General features: G+C 39.6%; 1 protein-coding gene and 1 long non-coding RNA gene across 3 annotated transcripts in view; both read left to right on the top strand.

The window, feature by feature from the left end:
• ALDOB (aldolase, fructose-bisphosphate B) overlaps positions 1 to 14,979 on the top strand; it is a 61,505-nt gene that overhangs the window by 20,003 nt on the left and 26,523 nt on the right. The gene's annotated exons all lie outside the window — the stretch shown is intronic.
• Positions 1,372 to 12,100, top strand: LOC146407118 (uncharacterized). Of its 2 annotated transcripts, none has more exons than XR_014824926.1 (3): positions 1,372 to 1,498; positions 2,793 to 2,970; positions 11,381 to 12,100. It is a non-coding gene; the product is annotated as an uncharacterized LOC146407118 (long non-coding RNA). The 2 variants fall into 2 exon arrangements; XR_014824927.1 differs by lacking the exon at positions 11,381 to 12,100 and adding an exon at positions 7,337 to 7,913.

Here is a 14,979-nt window from a genome sequence, read left to right as displayed (position 1 = left end):
CTTAGATTACAGCATTGCTGTGAGTCATCACTGCAATGAGTGATGATTTTTGGCTTAAAGTGTAACAATTTTCTTGATCTTTTCCTAACAACCTATGCAGAACCATGGATGAGTGATTTTTTAAAAAGCATCTATGTTAACAATTTGGGGGTAAAAACAGATGAAAATCCAAGGACAAATGATGAATTCATCAAAAAGAAACAAAGGCCAGTTAGCATAAGTATGTAGGAATGGGGCAGCTTGGAGAGATGGGGAAGTAAGATAAGGGTGTAGAGTGAAGCAGAAGGTCTCAGCTTTGCCATCAGTTGTGTGCCAAACTCTGTTATGCAATAAATCCTTTATATCTGCCCTAAGTCAAGAAATCTTTATAGGACCAGCCTATGGAGAATACAAAGAAACTAAACAATGGATAGTCAATTGTTCTGGATAAATAATTCATCATTTTGCTAGGACCTGGCTTCCCATTGCATATAGAATAAAATCCAACCCCTTACATTACTTCCCAGACCAGATGCGACCTGCCCTTGAAAACCTCTAACCACTCTCCAAACTCTAACCACACCTGCTTTCTTTCACTTCCTTGAACTTGTTACACCGGTTCTTACTACAAAAGGACTTTGTACTTCATTCTCTCTATCTGGAATGTTTTTCTCATAGCTGAATCATTCCTATGATATAGGTCTCCATTAAACTTTAATCTCTCCTCCCCCAACAGACTTTCCGACTGATCTAAAGCAGTCTTTAATCTAGTTTGATTCCCTTCAAAGCTCTTGTTATTACCTGAAGTAGGTATTTTTTTCCCCTCCATTCTTCCATTCCCCCACCGCTACAGAAAATAAGCTCCAAATAACAGGGGTCTTTTAGGTTTCATTCACGACTCTATCCCTCAACTTAGAACAATACCTGACACATAGTAGGAAATGAATGAGAGAGAGAGAGATGGGGTAGCTGGGAGACGAAAGAAAAGAAGGAAGGGAGAAAAAGAGTAAAGGGATCCACAGTGGAACTGCCTACAAAAAATAAGAATACTGGAGGAAGAGAAATAGGACCAGGGAAGAGAATTAGAAGGAGAGGAACAAAGTCGGAGCCAGGTAGTGAGGGTTGGTTACCATGTACAATTTTGATGCCAAAAAGTTTTTTTGCATGCATTCCAGGCAAAGGGAATGGCAAGTTCAAGAGGCACTTTTTATATACCACATAGCTACTTTTTTCTTTGTTGTTTTTAGGGTTTTGTTTTTAGTGTGTGTGTTTCGAGTCATGTGTGTTTGTGATGGGAAGGGTGGGGCAATGTCCATGGGTGTTATTCTTAGTGGAGGGCTGGGTTTTCTCCTTCAGACTTCAACTGCTGCATCTTCCTGGTTTTGCCAATAGGAATCATCTAAACATGAACACCACCCAACGGTGGCTCCACAGCCTAATCTGGGACTTTTAGGCAAGAGGCTGGAAAGAGAATGAAGGAAAGATCACTCCCTTGTACCAGTGACCTCAAGTTCTATCAGTAAGTGGAGAGATGATTTAAGTCTTACGGTGTAGCTCTGGGTGGTAGAGGTGACCTGTAGCCAAACGTTATATGACTTAACACAAACCAAGGATAGAGAGGTAAACCGCCCCAGAAACAGGATGGGAGGGACAGAAACTCTTTAAGGATCATTTTTTCTGGTACCTGACTTGAGTGTCCTTTATGTTAGTGTAGCTTTGTTTAAATGTGAGCAAGTTGAGTCCTCCGCAAAATTCATGCCCTGGCAACATGTTAGACAGAGAATGAATCCCATCTCAATTTGTACCCAGCGAAAATGTAAACCCTGGCGTTGCTGTGACCTGGGGACCTGAGACCATGGTTGCTTACAGAGGTCAGCAGTCCATACTTTTAAAACACAAGTCAACTAGTATGTAGATTTCTTTCTAGCAACATGTTTGGGTAATTACTCTTGTCCTTCTCAACTGCACTCCTTTCCAGCCCTGACAAATACACATCCAGAATCCATAACCATCTGGGGTTCAGCAAAAAGACCTTGATTTTCATCAAGCTCCTCTTCCAATGAGGTTTATGATAAGGGAGAGGTAGAATTACATCTTCCCTAAATGTGACAGAATACTTGCCCTTTTTTGAATGAGAAAAGCAAAAGTAACCACATTTTAAAAGTTGTTTCAAAAAAAGATACGTGTCTGTCACATTCAAAATCATAGTTCATGTATTATTCTGCAAGGAACTACATCGAACAAATTAATCATAAGTAAATCTAAATTTAGCAGTCGACCCTCATCTTAATAAATGCCTAAATCATATTAGCAATATTCAGATGACTCAAGCTTTTTTCTTTTTTTAATCTAGCTGCACTATTAGCTGAAATACCCCCATCTGCAGAAACACACTCATATTTGAAACAGAAAAGGCTTTGAAGAGATTAGAATCACATTATTTTTCATTTACCAATTAACACCAAAGAAAGAAAAGTGATTCAGCCAAATTAACCCGTTATTGTCATACTTAAACATTAGTCTTTGCCATAAGGCAGACACACACAAAAATTCTGAATTGCTTCTCAGGAGCCCTTTAGACACCTAATTTTTGTTTTGTAAAAGGCACCAAGCATCTATGTCTCACATATCAATTTACATGAGAAGATGTGTATGTTTTGGTATAAAAGGAAGATCCAGAAAATTATCGTTGGATTTATTAAGGGTTATTTCTTTTCCTTGCATTTCCGAAAAAACAAGCCCCTTAATGTTTCGTTTTCTAATCCAAATTCATGTAACATCTTTTTCTGAAACTATAAAATTGACTTCCCAAGAATTTGCTTGCCAGAGATGACACACCTTGTTGGCAACCACATGCCACAACCTCAGAAAAGAATCCAGAAAACCTCACTGCAGATGTTTTATTGTCCATCTCATCCTGATAACAGAAGTTTGCCGATCCTCAGGTGGAGAGAGGACTGTGAGGGGCACACTTGTCCTCACTCCCCCAAGGTGAGAACAAACACTTTCTTGCTGGGTCACTTCCCTTCCCAAGGCTTGTGGCCTTTGCATTTCTTGTGCAAAGTCTCTTCTTTCCAAGGCTCGTGTTCTCCACAGCTGACTACAAGTTAGATCCAGTCTGACTTCCTCATGCATCAGAGTTGTAAGTAAGCAGCCTTTTTTGAACAATGAGGGATGTTTAACAGAGGACCACATATTTCTTCTACCTGTTCTCATCAGTTTCCATATGGATCCCCAAAACTGAAGATACCCATTCCTTTTTTTAAAAAAAAAATATCACTTTTTATTAAAATGGCTACCTTATTTTCATTACTCATAAAACAGGATGCCCCTGGCTACTTATGGTGGAATTTTGGCTTTAAAGAGCAGTTTAAAATGAAGCCTGTGTATTGGCAACTTGGATGGGGAGGGAGAGAGAAAATGGAGTCACGGGAGGTAGCAAATTGGCACCTCAGCTTTCACCCTTCTCTACACTTCTAAGCTATTTCAGACAAACACACACTACTGTACAAGACAGATGATTAATAAGAACTTGCTGTATAGCTCAGGGAAATCTACTCAATGACACGCATTCCTTTTTAAAATTATTATTTTTTATCAATTCACATTGAAATAGTATTGGCCAAAGTTCAGCCTGGCTCTAAGTCTAGCTAATCAAACTGCTGTGCCACAAACAGCGGGATATTTCTTAATTCACATCTATTGTTCCTAAGTCTTCAACTACTCTAATCCTTACCTTCAAAGATTCCCCCATATGAATGAACTAAGCAGAATAACCCAAAACAATAAGAGAAAGACTTGAGTTTTTAGCAAATGTAATTCTTAACTAGAAAGCATTCACTAATGGTTCCTAACCATTTACCAGTAAGTTTGGTTTATAATGTGGAAATTCTGACTTCATTTGCCAAAGATCAGACAGCTCAAATGAAAAAGGAAAAAATGCCATTATCAGTCAATTTCTCTGAAGGAGATGTTTGGAGTGCTTTTTTACATACACCAGGAAAGTGTGTGATGAATTTTGCAGGTTGGTTTCAGTAAAGGTGGTGGTTGTGTCAGGAGGATGTATTTAGCTGCAAATAACAGAATCCAGTCTCCCAGGACCTTAAACAATTAATGTTTAATTTTCTCACCTAACAAGAAGTTTGGAGAAGGCAATCTCAGTAGTGCAGTCAGTGGTTATCAAGGACCCAGCTGAAATACCCCCATCTGCAGAAACACACTCATCTGCAGAAACACACTCATCTTTTGCCATTTCCTGGCTATTGCAGCTTCAATTATCAATTCCTCACAGAGCTTCATTCAAAGCAAGGAAGAAGGAGCTAGAGTAAAATGCTTTCTCTTTGTGAGCTTCTATAGTTTTTTTCCCAAGAAGAACAATTTCAAGATATCTCCCAGCAGACCTGTCCTTTTGTCTCATTTGCCAAATATGGCCCCAGGCCCATTCCTAGGCCAATCAGTGGCAAAGGGAACTGGGACAAGCCCAACCACAATTTATTCCCTTTTGTGGGGACATTTCTTGACCTCAAGGGCTCTCTACCCACCATTCAAACAAGATGGGGCTTTTTTTTTTTTTTTCCCAGCAAGGAAGAAGATGTATGTGGATAGCTCAAACTTAACATTGACTCCCTTTTGCTGGGGAGAAATTGTCAAGATTTTTAATATTCTTCCTGTTCTTGCCACTTTATGTGATATTTAGAAATTAAAGCAACATAAGCATTTATTTTATTGAGATTAAATTTATGTAACTAGGGAGTTCCCTTTGTGGCTCAGAGGTTAACGAACCCAACTAGTATCCATGAGGATGTTGGTTTGATTCCTGGCCCTGCTCAGTGGGTGGGTTAAGGATCTGGCCTTGCCGTGAACTGTGGTGCAGGTTGCAGACGGGACTCAGATCTTGCATTGCTGTGGCTGTGGTGTAGGCCGGCAGCTGTGGCTTGGATTTGACCCCTAGCCTAGGAACTTCCATATGTCACAAGTGCGGCTGTAAAAAGCAAAAAAAAAAAAAAACTATATAGTCGCATGTTAGTCATAGGAGCTTTTTGAAAAGATACTGCCACGAGATTAATTATTTTGGAGTATCAAAGGACTTTGAGAAGCTTAGCTTCTCAGATTCCTGGAGGCCTATATGATTGCATTTTCTTTCTGATATGACAGGACATCTGAGCAACTGAACATAAGACAGCATGGAAACAATTGAGATCATTGTTGCTAATTTCAAGGAGGCACAGATATTCAAATGTCAATTGGATATGAAGATTGACCAGTTGATAACTGAAAGTTATGCTTTTCCTATTGTTGAACTGTCCTTAATTACTGATTTGGGCCACATGAAGAGCTTTCGATTTTTTTTCCCCAAACTCACACTTCTGGCAGGTGGTCACATGAATTTTGATGTACAGTATGAAGTGTGCTGTAATTTTTTTTTCTTTTTATTTTGGCCATGCCCACAGCATGTGGAAGTTTACATATCAGGGATCAAACCCAGGCCACTGCCGTGACTCAGGATGCTGCAGTGACAATGCCAAATCCTTAATCCACTGCACCACAAGGAAACTGCTGTGGTGTAAATTTCTAAAACTCTCTTTGGCAGGCAAACCTTAACATGTCTGGATTAGAAACTATTTTCCTGTCTATTTCGTTTCAAGAGACAACTATGAAATTGAAATTATATTCACATAGAAAACTCATTATCCCTGGAAATTCAGAGGTGAGTTTGACATGAATCCTAGGGAGATCCTGCAATTTCCAATGACATGAATAATATTTGACAGTTTCTTCTTCAAGAAAAGAATAAAGATGAAAATAAGAATTACAATCAGTTCTGCTAACTAGAATTGGAATTTCAAGCTCTCCCTCACAAAAGATATCATATAACTCAGACAAATAAAACCTAGAGGAATTCCCATCGTGGCCCAGTGGAAATGAACCTGACTAGTATCCATGAGGATTCAGGTTCGATCCCTGGCCTTGCTCAGTAGGTTAAGGATCCAGCATTGCAGTAAGCTGTGGCGTAGGTTGCAGAGGAGGCTCAGATCCCGCGTTGCTTGTAAGCCGGCACCTATGTCTCCGATTAGACCCCTAGCCTGGGAAATTCCATATGCCTGAGGTGTGCCCTAAAAAAGACAAAAAAAAAAAAAAAGAGAGAGAGAGAGAGAGAGAGAGAATTACTTGGGTAGTAGCTCACATCATTAAAACAAAAAAAATCTAAAGACACAATGTCACCTGCCTGTGAATACAAATGAAATCACAATATCAAATAATGCATAGTGTCCTTGTTGACACACTCTCCCTATCCACTCCACCTCCACCCCCCACAAAGTCTCACTCAGTTTTTTCTGGGAATCTTCGTCTTTTTTTTTTTTTTTTTCTAGGGCCACACCTGCAGCATATGGAGGTTCCCAGGCTAGGGGTCGAATCGGGAGCTGTAGCCGTCAGCCTAGCCACAGCCACAGCAACGCCAGATCCGATCTGTGTCTGCAACCAACACCACAGCTCACGGCAACGCCAGATCCTTAACCCACTGAGCGAGGCCAGGGATCAAACCCGCAACTTCGTGGTTCGGATTTGTTAACCACTGAGCCACAATGGGAACACCTCTGGCAATTTTATTTCTATGTGCTCTCATAGCAGTTTGCTAGCCACAACCATCACATAGCATCTGTCTTGTCCTTCCTACTCTAGCTCCACATTGCTGCAGAGTAACCCTAAAGGGCTTCTCTCTTGCTCCTGCTCATGGTAACCAATTTGGGAACATTAGTGCCTGTGCCAAGGTTATTGTTTTTTAATGCTTAGCAAACTCTTGAGTTCTTTAAGCTAGGCTAGACTCAGGCATAGCAAGAATGCCAATGTCTTGGTCAGTGACTTGCCATAACAAAGGTTTATTTCTCACTGCCACACAATCTAATAAGGTCTGAGCAACCTGTTTTCCATGTAGCAATTCAGTAATTAAGGCTGAAGACTTCACAGACCTTTAGCTGCCCCCCCAGGAGCAGAAAACCTCCCTGGACAACCAAGCAGGGATGCCTATCAGATAAAGGGCTTAATGGTTACTCACCAGCCCTTCTCTGCTTCAGACAGCACATGGCGTTGCCATGGCCCCACTCAATGCAAGAGGGCCATAAAGGGCAAAGAGGTCTTCCATATACATGAAAGGGGAAGAAAACAGATTTTGATGAATACTGATACCTACTTTACAGTTTAGTGCTGGGTTCTAAGAAAAATGGAAACAGATGCTTTCTCCAACTTTTGTGTGCTGTTTTGTCACCTGTCCCTCAGATCAGTAGTGCTTATGCCTAGACTCCTAAAATCTTGATCATGAGTAAGCTGCATCATTTATTCCTAATTTCTCTTTCTATAGGAGCTTCAACAAGTCCAAGACTGGGGGAAAATGCTGTGCCATCTTGCTCATCCTCTGACTTTATTTTCCTCATGACAGCTTCACTTACACTCCCCCCCTTTTTTTTTTCCAGTCCTCCTTCAGACAGTGAGAAACTTGTATTAGAAAATCACAGCCCAGTGCCTGGAACCCAGAAGTGTGTTGATGAGTGGATGGAAGAATGGATGGATGGATGGATGGATGCATGGATGCATGGATGCGTGGGTGGATGGATGAATGAATGATGGTTTCCTCTTGACCCACAGATGAAGCTCAAAGGGAGACTTTTTCCAGTTTCTATTTACCCCTCTGAACTTCTGTCATCTTGACCCTAGTTGTAGTCCTTCTATCTTAGATATTATTTTTGCCTTCTTTTTTTGCGGGGGGTTGGGGGGCTCCATTTGGATTGGGATCTTGTTTAGTATTAATTATGGAAATGTCAGAGATTCAGTTTAGGGGTTGAATTCCTACCACTAAACCTCTTCAGGGATTTCTAATTGAGGAATGTGCATATGAGAACAATAACCAAATGGAAAATAAAAATAACTTTTTATTAATTGATAAGGACTCAGTTGTCTCCCAGTGATTTGTTAAGCCAAATCAGATTATGCTGTTTAGGCCTGGAATCTTAAAGAAGCTTCCATCACTCAGGGGTGATTGGAAAGATCTGGAAGACGCCAGATGCAATTTATGCAGAGGCACATATGTAGAAGAGAATGGTCAGGCCCTGATCTAGTACTGCAATAGGGCACTGTGGCTGCAAAAGAGGAAATCCCAGCTTAGAGACTCCATCCTCCAGTTAAATGTGGTTTGGTAATTTCCTTGTGCTTTGAGTAATTCTTCCTGCCTCAGAAAGAAGCTAGTAAGAAGCTGCTAGACAGAGGGTGTGGCTATAGAAAAAATGCCCTCTCTCCTCAGAAAGAAGCTAGTGAGAAGCTGCTAGACAGAGGGTGTGGGGGTGGAAGAAATGCCCTTTCTCCTACAGCCAAGGTGGAAATGGGAGGAGAGCTGGCTGAGAGTGGTCTGTCTCCTCTTCCTCTCTTACATGACTAGCTTTTCTCTCCCCTTCACCATGGATGTTGTTCTCCCTTCTGCTTTGCTCAGGCCCTTCTGTCCTTTGCCCTGGTCACACCCATTCAACTCCAGTATGTCTGGAGACACACCGTCTCCAGAACTCCAGTCTAGGATGGTGTTCTCACGCTACTGTACCTGCTTGCTAGAGAGGAAAGTTCAAACTCTAGGCTTATTACTGCACATTTGTATAAAGTGATTTTTTTCAGAATACAAAATTTTCTGTATGCTAACACAAGCATATGGATAAACTTTCTTTTGCTTACATATAGCTTTCTGATCAAGTGGCTCACTATTGAAAATTTTTGCCAACCTTAGCACAAAGGCTAGCCTATAGCTGGTTTCTGCTGCTGAACTAGGGCAACCATCTCCTTAATATACTTGCTATAAAAAAAACAAAAAACTCATCCATAATAATGAAAAAAAGCTAATTTGGCAAAACAAAAACTGTGTAGTGTTGGCCATGATATAGATAGTGTGGGAGGGGAGACTGAATGGGGCAAAATTAATATTCCCCTGCATAGCTCCTTTCTCAACCTCTCCCACTGTCTCCCAATTCTATGTCATTATTTCCCCCACTCACCTTCCCTACTGCCAGCTTGAATACATGTGAATAGTCTATGTTTACAGCATAAATATCAAATTATTTGGATAGTTCTCTGTTAACACAGGTATCCTTCATTTCCAACTAATAGTGCTATTCATCTAACAGTTCTGTCAACACAATTTTAGAATAGGCAACTAGAACGTGAAATGCCTTAGGGCATTCTCATTACTACAGAAACTTAAAAGGACAAATATTGAAACAGTTAAAAGACTTATAAGTAGTGGTACAGTCACAACCACCACAGAAGATGGCCAATAAGCATATGAAAAGATTATTAGCCATTAGGGAAAAGCAAATTAAAACCACAATGAGATACTATCACACACCTAGTAGTTTTAGGTGTGTGATAAAATTTTTTTTAAAACTGACTATAGCAAACGTCAATGAGGATTTTTTAAAAAACTGACTATATCAAATGTCGATGAGGATGCAGAGCAAGTAGACTCTCATATAGTACTGTCAGGAATATAAAATGGTAAAGCCATTTTGAAAAACAAGTGGGTAGTTTCTTGAAAAGTTAAACATAGACATACCACTTGATCAGATCCAGCCATTCCACTCCTAGATCTTTGTCCCCCAGAAAATGAAAATGTACATCTACATGAAGACCTGTACAGAAATATTTATAGAGCTTTATTCATAAATCATTAAAAATGGGAAACCACTCAAATGTCCATCAGCAGCAAATGGATAAATACAGTGAAGAATATTCATATTGTGGAACAGTACTCAGCAATGAAAAGGATTAATATGGATGAATCTCAAAATAATTATGCTGAGTGAAAGAAGCCAGACCAAAAAAGAATATGTACTGTATACCATTTCTGTAAAACTCTAGAAAATGCAATGGGAAGCAAATCGTGTTTCCTGGAGATGGGGTGAGGTGAGGCAGGGAAGAAGGACTTATAAAGATAGATAAATAAAATTCTAGGGGTTGCAGGAACACTCAATATCTTTCCTTTTTGGCTGGACCCACAGCATGTGAAAGTTCTCGGGACAGGGATCGGAAACCACGTTACAGCAGAGACCCAAGCCGTTGCAGTGACAAGGCCGGATCCTTAACCAGCTGTGCCACAAGAGCACTCTCAGTATCTTAATTGCAGTAATGGCTTCATGGGTGTATACATATGTCAAAACATTAAATGTTATACCTTACGAATGTGCAGATTATTATAAGTCAGTTGAATCTCAATAAAGCTGTTATTTTTAAAAGATTTAGGCAAGGCCTTCTTGCCTACCCACTTTTATCTCTTGCAAGTGTCTTAATAAATCTATTTCTTGCCTATCAAAAAAAAAAAAAAGATTTACACATCTCTGTGGTTTGCGCAAAGGTGAAAGAACTGGCTTGTATCTTTTCACCATGTTTCAAGCTGTTCTCTAAAAGCTCCTTTTAAGAGTTCCCATCATGGCGCAGCAGAGACAAATCCGACTAGGAACCATGAGGTTGCCGGTTCGATCCCTGGCCTTGCTCAGTGGGTTAGGGATCCAGCATTGCTGTGAGCTGTGGTGCAGTTTGCAGATGCAGCTCAGATCTGGCGTTGCTGTGGCTATGGCATAGGCTGGCAGCAACAGCTCTGATTAGACCCCTAGGCTGGGAACCTCCATATGCCGCAGGTGTGACCTGAAAAGCCAAAAAAAAAAAAAAATAAAAGACTAAAAAATAAAAATAAAATAAATAAAAGCTCCTTTTAGAGTGTAGGTCAGCAGAGAGGAGGGGTGGGTGTTCTGGGTTACCCATCACACCACTGTGCTTTTATCTATTGGACTGTATATAGTTTCTCTAAAGATTTATTTTTAAAAAGGCCAGCTTTCAAAAAAATATTAATAAAAAGTCTTTAAAATCTGCTAGATCTTTTGATCTTTAATGCCCAGTAGCTGTAACATTTTATGACTCTAAAGTGCCCTTAATTATGAAAGACACACCATATCTCTAGCTTTAAGCAGCTTTTTGCGGGGGGGCGGGGCGGAGTAAAAGCAGTCTATTAAAAGTACACTTATTATAAGATTCACTGTATTTTCAAAAATATTAAAAGAATGATTTGGAGTATTCATTGTAGCATGTAGTCCCCAGGCGATAGAAAGGGGTGTTTTGAAAACTAAAAGTGTTTGCCTTAGGGTACAAAGTGTAACAAAAGATCCCAAAATACAACAGCTTAAATTGGCTGAACTGTGTTTCAATCTCACTTAACACCCAACAGGCAGGCAGTCCAGGTCTGAATTAATGGGCATTTGACCTGTGCAGTCCAATAAAGCTCCATGCTCAGAAGGGCCCAGAGCTTGGTTTAATGTGCTGCTGTTGCTAGTTTGAAATTCTTAATAATTTTATCTTTGAACTTGTGTTTTAAAAGTAAAGTCCAAAGGAACATTCATGTGAGCAGAGGAGTACACAGTGCATGCATATCCACCTGCATATCATGTTGGCAGTGCTCCAAGAGCCCAGAATTCCAGTGGACCCGCAATGCATGGGAGTTCAGAGAAACTGCGAGTGAGTACAGGTTAGGTGTGTTATGTTGATGACAGAGTAAGAAACTGGGGGAGGGCACTGTTAGTCCGAGGAGGCCATATTCTCCATTTGAACTAGAACTTGCTTCTCACAAGTTCTCATCCAGAAAGAATACAGTGATACTCTAAGAAACATGAACAACCAAGGACCCTCATCGCATCCTTTCTACTTGTGTTACTTTTCTTGTATTAACAAGCCATTTACTTTGAAAATGAGGATGTAGAAAGGGAAACCTATCATCTTTTATCCTTTCAATCTTTTCTTACTCATCAGTAAATGAAGGTAGAGAGTGTTGATAGAATACGTGTGTTATCAAGAAGTGAAACAAAAACATCTTAGTTTTGTGCAGTATTTATACTCCTTCGATAAGAATGGAATATATATGCATGTATGAACTACAAACAGAAAAATTAATTTGGTGATGTTGCACATGAGATAAATGCATGTATAAAGTGGCATTGAACAATATAATGAAGGGTAAAATTCCTGTAAATGATCTAAATTTTTAAGTTCACTTAGAACAACACAAAATAACTATGAAACATATCATGAGAATCAAACAAAAGAGCATGGAAAGAAGAGAAAACATTACAATTTACTACCTTTACTGGCAATTTTCCCTTCTATTTTGAACAAGAAGCCTCACACTTTCATTTTGCATTGGCCCCACAAATTGCAGCCAGTCCTGATGCTATCTTCAACATGTGGCTTCCACTTGTGGGTTCAACGTGCTGCAGCTTTTGTCATCTTTCAGCCAGTGAAGAGCTGGAGCAAGACCAGGGAAATGAAGAACAGTTCTTTTATGGGCCCTCATCACTAAACTCAGATGCCATCAGCCATATCTAGCTGTGAGTCTGCCTGAGAAATATCTTTGGCCAAGCAGCTATATACCCATTTAAAACTCTATTACTTTAGAGAAGAGGAAAATGGGTATTAGGGAACAACTTTCAGTTGGCTACAATATTCATTCAATTTGACCTAATAGTTCTAGTTCTAGGAAATTATCCTAAGGAAATAATAGAAATCTATAAAAAGTTTTAAGTATGAGAGTATGCAATGTATCTCCTTATAATTACACCTAAGAAATTAGAAACAACCCACTTTTCTAGAACAGAAATTAGTTAAATAAATAAAGGCATATCTATGTTCTAGAAAATTACAGGCCCATAAAATTATGTTCTCAAAGTCTACTCAGGGGTATAGGAAAATACTGAAGATGGTACATGGTAAAAGCAGAATGCAAAACTCTACATACGATTTAGACGCACTCTTTCAACCAATTAGGTATGTCTTCAGTTTATCACAAGGATCAGGGAATAAGAGCTTAGACCTCATAGAATAAATTTCTCACAGCATATGTTTGGACTATGGTCCTGCAGGATCAGAAACTGGATTTTGTTTACAGACACAGAACAGATTTGTTTTTCAGAATGGACATTTTAACCATCATAAGATGAATAATATATCATGGAAGGAGGGAAGATCAGTTGCCATCTTGGTCTCTCCCTGAGTTTGCTTACTTTTATTGAGTATGTGATATTACATTCTTTAGAGGTACCATAGTTTATCATTTATACCTTTCTTACCTTCATTTGGATGGAATATATCTTTTCTTCAAGTTTGAAGCATATTTTCACTGAGTATTAGCAGTTATTTTCTTTCACCACATTGATAACATTTCACTTTGTTCTGGTTTCTGCTGTTGCTGTGAGAGGTCAGTTGTAGGTTTGATTGTATTTTCTGTGGTTGCCTTAAAGATTTTTTTCTTTGTTGTTGTTATACAGTTTTATAAAGTATTCATATGTATGTTTTGAAAACTATTTGTCCTGCTTGACATTAACTGGGTTTTTTAAACCTGTGAGTCAATGCTTTCAGCCCAGCTCTTTTTTTTTTTTTTTTTTTTTTTTTTGTCTTTTGTCTTTTGTCCTTTCTAGGGCCGCACCCACGGCATATGGAAGATCCCAGGCTAGGGATCTAATTAGAGCTGTTGCTGCCAGCCTACGCCAGAGCCATAGCAACACCAGATCCGAGCCTTATCTATGACCTACGTCACAGCTCATGGCAACGCCAGATCTGTAACCCACTGAGTGAGGCCAGGGATCGAACCCACAACCTCAGGGTTCCTAGTCTGATTTGTTTCTGCTGTGCCACGACAGGTACTCCCCAAGCTCTTTTCAAATATTACTTCTGCCTCATTTTTTCTCTTCTTATGCTAATTTGTTTATATGTAGGGTAGAACTTCACACTGATTCCCCTATGTCTCTAACATGCTCTTCTGTATTTTTATTCTTTTTCTCTCTCTGTGTTGTGCTGGGTATTTCTCCTGACCATTAATTCCAATTTCCTAATCCTCATTCTCTCTTCATCTATGCCTAATCTGCTATTAAAATTACCTATCTAGTTCTTGATTTCAGTGTTTTTTTGTTTGTTTGTTTGTTTGTTTTGTCTTTTTGCCATTTCTTGGGCCGCTCCCCCAGCATATGGAGGTTCCTAGGCTAGGGGTTGAATCAGAGCTGTAGCCACCGACCTACGCCAGAGCCACAGCAACGCGGGATCCAAGCCGCGTTTGCAACCTACACCACAGCTCATGGCAACGCCGGATCCTTAACCCACTGAGCAAGGCCAGGGATCGAACCCGCAACCTCATGGTTCTTAGTTGGATTTGTTAACCACTGCGCCACAACGGGAACTCCTCAGTTATGTTTTTTGGTTCACTTGTCTTCTTATTTTTTAAGGTGTGCTAGATGCTCTGTTTGAAAGCTCACATATAGAAAAAATTGGAGGACTAAAATAAAGTTATCTTCTTCCAGTAAAGGATTTTTAATTTCCTTCTATCAGATGGGGGGCGGGTGCAGAAGCACCTCAAAGTTATATCTTGTACAAAGAACTTTTCCATTTCTTTTTTTAATGTCTTATTAAATAATTGATCTCATCCACATACCCTTATTCTCATATTACTCTGAAGAGCTTGAAATATCTTCAGTTTCAGTTTGTTTTTGGAAGTATGAGAAGATGATGCATATATCTATATTATATCTATCTTCAGGGCTCTGTCTCAGCTCTGTTCTTGACCTGTAATATATTGCTATGGTCACACAATTTATTATACATCTAAGGTTATTTACACTGACTGTGCTGACATCTAGAATTATGGTTAACCATGGTTAACTGTACTGTTTGGTAAGCTGCCTGAAACACATGGTTTATATTTCTTCTTTTCTTGTACATCCGTCTGGGATTTGCTCAGAAAAACAGTACCTGCTCTGGTAAGGTCATATACATTTGATTCTAAGGCAAAATTATCAGATGGCTCCAATTGCTGAGGTCCTGAAAGTGGTGGCACCTGCTTCCTCTAGAATTTTCCCTGTCTCTCTCTTTCTTTCTTTCTTTCTTTCTTTCTTTCTTTCTTTCTTTCTTTCTTTCTTTCTTTTCTTTCTTTCTTCC

Source organism: Sus scrofa, chromosome 1, assembly GCF_054392235.1.
Source record: "Sus scrofa isolate SSC_HxYL_T2T_F1_AM1 chromosome 1, Sscrofa_HxYL_maternal_Yorkshire_Landrace_v2.0, whole genome shotgun sequence".
Lineage (NCBI taxonomy): Eukaryota > Metazoa > Chordata > Mammalia > Artiodactyla > Suidae > Sus > Sus scrofa.
This window is presented reverse-complemented; position numbering and strand designations above follow the sequence as displayed.